Source organism: Octodon degus, unplaced genomic scaffold (genome assembly GCF_000260255.1).
Source record: "Octodon degus isolate 3935 unplaced genomic scaffold, OctDeg1.0 scaffold00061, whole genome shotgun sequence".
NCBI lineage: Eukaryota > Metazoa > Chordata > Mammalia > Rodentia > Octodontidae > Octodon > Octodon degus.
In genome coordinates this window covers 2,285,123-2,293,521 of record NW_004524637.1, presented here as the reverse complement: position 1 = coordinate 2,293,521, position 8,399 = coordinate 2,285,123, and the positions used below count along the sequence as shown (strand labels likewise).

The 8,399-nt window shown below is 46.3% G+C and overlaps 1 protein-coding gene and 1 pseudogene across 1 annotated transcript in view; both read left to right on the top strand.

Annotated features, from left to right (window-relative positions):
* The window catches only part of LOC101584040 (interferon-induced GTP-binding protein Mx2-like), a 91,144-nt gene that overhangs the window by 13,337 nt on the left and 69,408 nt on the right, over nt 1–8,399 (top strand). The window lies entirely within an intron of this gene.
* On the top strand, nt 6,659–7,235 carry LOC101584422 (annotated as a pseudogene).

Sequence of the window (8,399 nt, the reverse complement as noted above, 5' to 3'; positions counted from 1 at the left end):
CATCATACCTTTCCATGGCTTCAAATCTCATGCCTGTTAATCGCTTGACTCTGTGGCTGCCAGGGAACTGTCTTCTCAACTCCTGGAGACAAAACAATGCCAGGTCATCCCGACCATAGTCCAGGGCTGCAATCATCACCTGCTCATATATAATCCAAATATCATCTCCAAGCTTAGATGCATACTCATTAATTAATTCTCCAACTTCCATAATTTGTTCACTATTTCTTGAGTTTTCTTCTCTCCATTTTCTCATTTTATCTCTCATTTCTTCCCAACTGACATCGTACAACTCTGAGCATAATTTTCTTAAAAATTACAAAGCTATATAAAATGATTGATTTTTACTAAAAAATCTAGATAGAAAAAATCAATTTTAGGTGAAAAATATTATAATGTGTAAAAAAACTGATTTAATTCATAGTTGTAGATAATGTTCGACAACAGGATAATTGGCCATAGGGGATGATTCAAGTTAAATTTTTTTTTTTTTGATATCTTTTTTTTTCAAACCAAATTGATAGGACAGTCACAATAATTAACACATTGAATACATTCTTCCTAGTGGTTAATTGCTGTACAAGATGCAGACGTGATATCCTATTTACAAACACTATTAGAACAAATCCCTCTATTCATGAAGAGAATGTAACTATATATCTATCCTAACCATTTTGAATACACAGATACAAAATGAGCATTTATCTATATCCCCCTTTTTTGTTAAGTTCCATTATGTGAATATTATAGGTGTGTTAACAGTATTTATTGTATTGCATAGTGTCTTCAAATTAGTTTAGATTACCAGACGTATGCATGCAAAATTGGAGAAAAGTTATAATACTGTTTTTGTTTTTGTTTTTTTTTTTGTGTGTGTGTGTGTGTGTGTAACCCGGGATTGAACTCAGGCCCTTGCGCTTGCCAGGGAAGCACTTATTCCACTGAGCCATCTCCCCGGCCCCATAATCTTATTTTTATAGTTACACAACAAGCATAATTTTACCTTTCTCTGAGCACCCTGTACTTTATATTTAAGATTAAAAAGTAAATCCCTAAGAATATGTTGGGTACACTTCCCCCAGAGGTAACCAGGTATTTGAATGTGAAATAATGTTTTCTCTCAAGCTCTTAAAGAAGCTCGTTGTTAAATAAGTACTAAAGAAAATAATCTTTAAATTCAGTAATCCATGTGTCCTTGGAATACTATAATCTTGCCTGAGGTGTTGCTAATCTTCTAAAGGTGTCTATTACAAAAGCAAAATAAGGGGAATTGAGCAATCCTGTGGAAAACTAAAACCAGTAAATGCATTTGACTCTTAGAAGCCCCAACCTGTTTCACCAGCAGTCAGTTTTGTATTGTCTTTAAGCCTGCAAATTGCTGGTAGGGAGAAAGAAATGCCATGGCAGTAAGTTCATGCACAACGTGTGGTCATCTTAGGGGAGGAAGGGGTGGACCGTACATTGCCGAATGCCTCCTGGAGCCCAGCTGGGTGATGGGCAGTGAACTGTGCTGCTCTTGACCACCAGGGTGATGTTATCCTGACTCCTATACAATCTGATTGAACGTGCTGAGAATGGTCATGTATCAAGGAAACCATTGATTTGAATAGAGCCAAATTAGTACTTAACCCCATAATATCGTATCAAAATGGAGTCACTGATGCTAAAGTTTAATATTTCAAGATAAACTAGGTGGTGTATCTAGCCTTCTGAATAAGAGAATAGCCAAATCTTCCAGCCCACCTTGAATAAGGAAGTCCCCTCTGCTTTACTATTTAAAGAAAATAAGTTGGAAATGACAAATCCACTTTCGTCTTTCTGTTTTGGATGTCCTTAGCCCTTCCTTGCCTACAAAATCAGCCTGCCCTTCTGAGCAGGGATTTTTTTTTTCCCAGCCACTTGAGTTCATATGCTTATATTCATCTGCTCATCACTAACCGTATCAGAGGAGGTCATATATTTGAGTAAAAAGAAAAAAGTAGTTAATCAAAGATAGCTTGAGGAGATGGAGGGTCCCACTCACCTCAAATCACTGTCTTGTAACAATGAAGAGTGTGGGAGAGGCTATAGTGGTACAATAAACATTTTCAGGCTATTTCCATCCTTCTTTGGATCCCACCCTCACCTTCTTTGTCTAAGGGAATAAAATTGGGTTGGACCTTCATTCAGGAGCCAGGATCTGCACATTCTGTCCATTTTTCCTAGCAAAGGGGAGGTAGAGTCATTTATGCCCTCAGCTTGAGGAAGTTTGGCAGCCACTTGACTCTAAGGGCAAAAATCTACCATGGGTTTTCATTTTATCCTTAGAAGGTACCAGATGTTCCCTGTCATATTGTATTTCTATGAAATTCTACCCCATGGCTCTGTGCATAGGCTTTGTTCTCTTTCTTTTTCTTCTTTGAAGAGAAGATAATCCCGTACTCTTTCATGGTGAAACATAAGTGACATGGAAAACAAACTTTTTCATACCTGGGATATCTGCACAGAGCTACTCCCTCTAATGAGGTCCCAAGGTGAGTCTGGGGCTGACCTGTCCCTGTCTCCTGGGACCTCATTTCCAGGCCTCTGCTTTCTGTCCCTCTGCAGCTACCACTGCACCGGGTTCCCTCCAGGAGGGCTCTGCTCTTGGTCCTCACCTCTTTAGCACGCACTGGTTCTCTCTGGCCCCCTGCTCTTTGCATATCTGTCTTTCTTGTCCTTCAAGTCATGGCTCAAGAGCTCTTCAGAGAGGTTCTATATTTGTTCTGTACACATTGCGTTAAAGACTGTTAGGAGGGCGGGTGAGATAGCTCTGCAGACTAAGAGCCTGCTTAGGCAAGCACAGGGACCGGCATTCAATCCCTGGCATCACAGGCTGAATTGACCCCGCCCATGGGCACTGAACCGCCCACTGGCCACCGAGACCAGGCATGGTGGTGCATGCCTGTAATCCCAGCATCAGGGAGGCTGAAAATGGGAGGATCACTTTAAGTCTGAACTGTGTAATGAGACCCTGTACCAAAAACAAAAATTAAAATAAATAAATAAATAAGAGGTCCAGCCAGTTCAGAGTACTAAAGTACTTGCTTAGGCAGAGCAAAGCAGCTGGGGTTCGATCCCCAGAGTGCCATGGTGGCACTGCCCCTGGGGCACACTGAGACAGTGACTGAGACTGGAAGTGGTGGTGCACCTGTAATCCCAGTGCTTGGGAGGCTGAAAACAGGAGGATCACTATGAGTCTGATCTACATGGTGAGACCCTGTAGACCCTGTACTAAATACTAAATAAATAATAAATAAATAAAAAGACAGGATTCCAACCTGTGCCACCCCTTGCTGTCTGAGTGATCTCAGGCAGCCTCATCTTCACTGCCACCAGTGTCCTAGCCTCCCCCTCCCTCATAATCTGTCACCTTCTTAGAACACTGCTGGCACCCCTCACACAGATTCCTCTTCCTGCCTCCACAAATCCTCTTGAAGACAGACATTTCCAGGAGATTCCAGTCTGTGTCCTAAGCCACCTTGGCCCCTCACCATCATCGTGGCGCTAGGCACTCTCGCCCCTCAGATTCCCTTACCATGTTCTGAGGTACCCCCGAGAATCTCCTGAGTGCAGGTCATCCAAGTCCTACAACCAGCCCTCAGCTGTCAGACTGCACAATTACAAAGCCTCCTGAGAGACCTCCTCTTTGAATCATTTCCCCTAGGATTCTGCACACTCCCTGCCTGTTTACTTCCCTCCCAAAAAACCTGCAAAAGTTCGAGGCCTTACATGGTGCTCAGGGCTCTTCATAGCCTGACCCTGCCACCTCCAGGCTCATTTTACCTTCCCTTCAGCCTCCTCCCATGAGCTGCATAGAAGAAGCGATCCTGTTTCCTCTTTGTTGGGCCGGGGAGATGGCTCAGTGGAATAAGTGCTTCCCTGGCAGGCGCAAGGGCCTGAGTTCAATCCCTGGTTCAAAAAAAAGTCTGTTTCCTCTTTGTTGACTGTGTTGATATTTACCCAAAGGCATGGGAAAGTAGGTGAAGCATCACTGAATAAATGGACACCAATAACTGGATATGGGGCCCGAACCTCCATTCTCAGCTATTAGGAAGGCTGAGGCAGAAAGACAGTAAATTATAGGCCAGGCTGGGTAAATGAGCAACATGACTTGTCAAAATAAAAGGCTATATGCCAGGCTCTGTGCTGCAGCCAGACTGTGCCTCGGGGCGCACATTTCAATACATTTATTAAGCTAAAATTTCCTACCCATGCCAAAGATGCATTGGAAAAACACAAAATGAAAAGGTGACACTTCTAGGTGAGGGAGGGAGGATGGTACCACTGGAGCCCTGCAAGGTGGGTGTCCTGAGTTGTCATGCACCTCAATGACCAGCAGCAAATGAGAAGGAGAGAAGGGACACAGGGTCAGGCTGAGCCGCTCAGGCCCATCAGCCCCAGGTCCTGCAGTTGCAGCTAAGGCAGAGGTAGCTCCACCTCTCCTGTTTCTAGTCTCCCCTGAAGGCTGCTGCTGAGGAGTAGTTCTGATTCTAGCATGGCAGGAGAGAGGCAGGAGAAAAGCTGGGAAGCAGCTGGGGAACCCACAACTGACCTTCCCTGAGCCTTTCCCAAGGCAGAGCAGCCCCCTTCCTGCCAGAGAAGCCCCAGCTGCTGGCCTCATAGCAGGACGCCATCCCTACTGGGCTGCACGGCCATGTCTAGTCCCAGCCTCTTCCTTTGCTCTGGGCCAACGGGCACCCTGTGGCACCTCCTCCTGGTGGGGCCCAGAGTGACCTCTGTTGACCCAGCTCCAGTCACCCACCCTACCCTTCTCACCCTCAGGATTGGATCATACTTAGTGGGCTCCAGGTTGGGTAAGAGTTGGTACACTTTGGGGATGATTTGTGACTCTGGAAGGTTGCCTATGCCATGAGCTGCTTCAAGCTGGCCAGGTCTGGGCCCTGGCAGAAATCTCCAGGGTATTGGAGCAACCAGATCTCCAACTAGGGATAGGCGGACAGAAGATTCAGGGGCTTGGACAATCCCCATGCTCTAGCTTCTCATGCACCCTGAAGGTGTCTGCTTGGCAGAGACCACCTAACCTGGGAGCTGGACCCAGAGGACAGTGGTGTGGAGCCCACGCCTGAGCAGTCTGAGCCCACATGTCCAGAGCAGCCTCCATACAGGATGGCTTGGTCTTGCCTGGCTGGGGGAATGGGCTGTGTGTAAAGGGAACCTCATGCTACCTGCTCTGAGCCCCCAAAACACCTTGCTCCCCACATGCCCAGCATCCCAACCCTAGCTCTCTGTCTTCTTCCTCCATGAGGTACAGCTCCAGACCCCAACCTCTAGCAAATTTTTTTTGTTTGTTTTTGTGGCCAGCTCAGCCCACCCTGGGGGGCAGGGCTGGCACAACATGTGGTGCCAGGGATTGAACCATGGTCCCTGCGTGCTTGCCTAAGAAGGTGCTTTAGACCACTGAGCTATCTCACCAGCCCCAATTATAGTGTTTTGTTTGTTTGTTTTCTAGCAGGTATTAATGATCAATGAGTTAGCCCAGGTTTTCCCTGCCCCACTGAAGCCTAGTTGCTCTACTCTGGAGAAGGAGCCCTTCCCTCTTAGCCCCAAGCCCTCTCACCTCTTGTTTGCTGGTCCTCCACAGAGTTGGGGTAGAAGAATCCATACCTAGAAGGGTCAGGAGGGTATGACCTTATAGCACCCAGTGTCCCCACCTGCCAGCATGTGTAGGGGATGATCTGATTCCAGGATGGGAAGGGAGGCAGGGCAGGCTGAGAGGTTCATGTGTGCTGCTCCCTGAATGACAGAGAAGTGTCAGGAAAGGTGCCTGCACACAGTAGGTGCAATGCACACATTTGTGCAGTGAATGAACCCAGCCAGCTCCTGCCTAGATGTTTTAGTATCCAAGCTGCACAGTTTATCCCTAAGGAGCGCTGCTCTGATTAATGTAGCCAGGAAGCTGGGAAAGTGAGGCCCCAGGTAGGTACACAGCTCATTCACTGGTGAAGGGAAGTTCTCACCACTGTGGGCCCCTCACCCTGCACAGAGCCAGACCTGGGGTAGGTGCTCTGGCGTCTCAGCCTAGTTGGTCTATGACTACACCATCTGAAGTGTATCCTTTGAGCACCCCAGTTTCCACAGAGCACACTGGGGCATGGAATGGTGCAGGGCCGTCCAGATACCCACTGAGGAGTTGGTGGGTCCCCTGGCTTGGAGGTGGGACACACGTGAGGAACAGCAGATCCAGCACCTGCTGTGTGGTGGTGAGCCACCTGTAGGTGGACAAGAGTGTGAGCAAGAAAAATGGGCTCCTTGGCACTGGGCAGGCACCAAGTGGTTCACTAGCTCCTTCAGTATGCCTGTTCCAAGGTCCCCACCCTGCTGGCATCCTCCACCTCAGGGGTGGACTCATTTTCACCCTGAGGTGGCACCAAGAGAAGAAAGTTCAAGATTAGAAACTGTAGCCAAGGATTCAGAAAGAAACAAGAGGGCTGGTGAGATGGCTCAGTGGTCTAAAGCACCTACTTAGAACAAGCTTAGCAAAGCACAGGGACTGCGGTTCAATCCCCCAGCACCACATGCCAGCCAGCCCCGCCCCCTGGTGGGCTGAGCTGGCCACACACACACACACACACACACACACAAATAAAATTAAAAAAAACAAGACAGTGGCATAAACATGAGAAAACAAAAGAAAGCAAGAAAGTATGCGACCATGAAACAGATGCTTAGTCTCAGAGATGAGAGACTCAAAGAAAAAGATAGATTAAAACCTAAAAAGAAAGATCCCAGTGCTCTAAAGGAAGAAGTCTCCCCTTCCTGCTGCTTCTTCCAGTGTAATACACAACTGGGATCACCTTATCATATCCTGGTTAGTACCAACTTTATCAACTTTTCCATCAAAGCCAAACCAGACTTGGTACAATTGATGATGGACTGTCTGTATGCCAAGTATATCCCTTGTATAACTGATTGTGTAATGGTGGAAACTGAGAAATTGGGACAGAAGTGTGAAGTGGCACTAAGGATTGCCAAGGACCCACGGTTTAAATGATTACCTTGCACACATAAATGGGCCTACACAGATGAATGCTTAGCGCAGCATAACTCAGCACAAGTGTTACATTGTGGCCACAATTGACTGGGACCTTAAATGGAGAATCCAGAAGATCCCTGGAGTTCCTATCTTGTATATTTCTAATCACAGATACAACATCGATCGGATACCAGATGATTATGGAGCCCCTTGGTTCTGATTCTTACAAGACAAAGTTCCTCGCCTTCTTCCAACCCACTTTTTGTTTTCAGTTCATTCAGCATGCTGTAGCATGAATTATTCACCCATTTGCTGTATTAGCTGAGTTTGATTAAATAAATTCACTTTTTGATGCTAAAAAGAAAAAAAAATAAAAATGAAATGTAGCCAACAGAAAAGTTCAGCCCCTAGTGAAACAGCATGCATGGAAAGTAGTTCCTATGATTCTCACTCCCACACACACACACCCCAGCCAGAGGTCTGGGAAATCCAGGTGGTCAGCGTAACGGGCTAGCTCTCTTTGCTGTCTGTTATGGGTGAAGTCCATTTTGACATCCTCAAAAGGGAAGGTTTCTTGTCGGCAGATGCCTGGTTTACATTGTGGGCGAGAAACTAGATTACTGTTAGCACAAGTCACACATTTGTTGGTCACTGAGGTGCACAAGGTCCAAAGCCTGGAGATATAGAAATAGTGGCCAAGCAGCCTGGTCATAGCTGTCTTTCCCAGATGGATCTTGTCATGTAGTTTTTGAATCACAAAATAGCCCCTGTGTTTAAACAAAATAATTTTTTTGACAAGATTTGTCACCCATTTTTGATGTCTCTTCTGACTTGGCCCACAATAACTCAGTTTCAAAATATTTGGGTCGCAGAAGGAGTGGTGCTACCATGACATATGTTTTTGGTAGTGAGCCCCCCGTAGCTTGTTTTGCTGCCAGGTTGGTAGCCCTATTGCCTCAGCCTTTGGATGTCTAGGACGGTGTATCACCGCCATTTCAGTGGACCACCATGTTTCCTGTAACAAGTTTAAAATCTCATGGGAGTTGTTGATGTCTTTTTCTCTTGTGGTCAGGAAGTTTCTCTTTGGACTAAAGTTCCTGGGGGCCGTGTTTCTGAGCACACTGTTTTTTTACAGTCAAAGCCATTGTTTCCACCCTCCATACCCTGTTTATTATCATACGGTTCCCATCTGCAAACAGGACAAGGCTGGGGTCTTGGAGTGGTGTGTCCTGTAGGTCAGGTTTTGCAGAATAAATAGCCACAATCTTGCTCTGGGGATTCTAATGACATTGGAAGGGGGAATGCTGGATCAATGGCCTGTATAGTCTTAAGAGTTAGATGTGAGTCTTTAAGGAGGGCTGCCTGGCACTGGGCCAGCCCAACA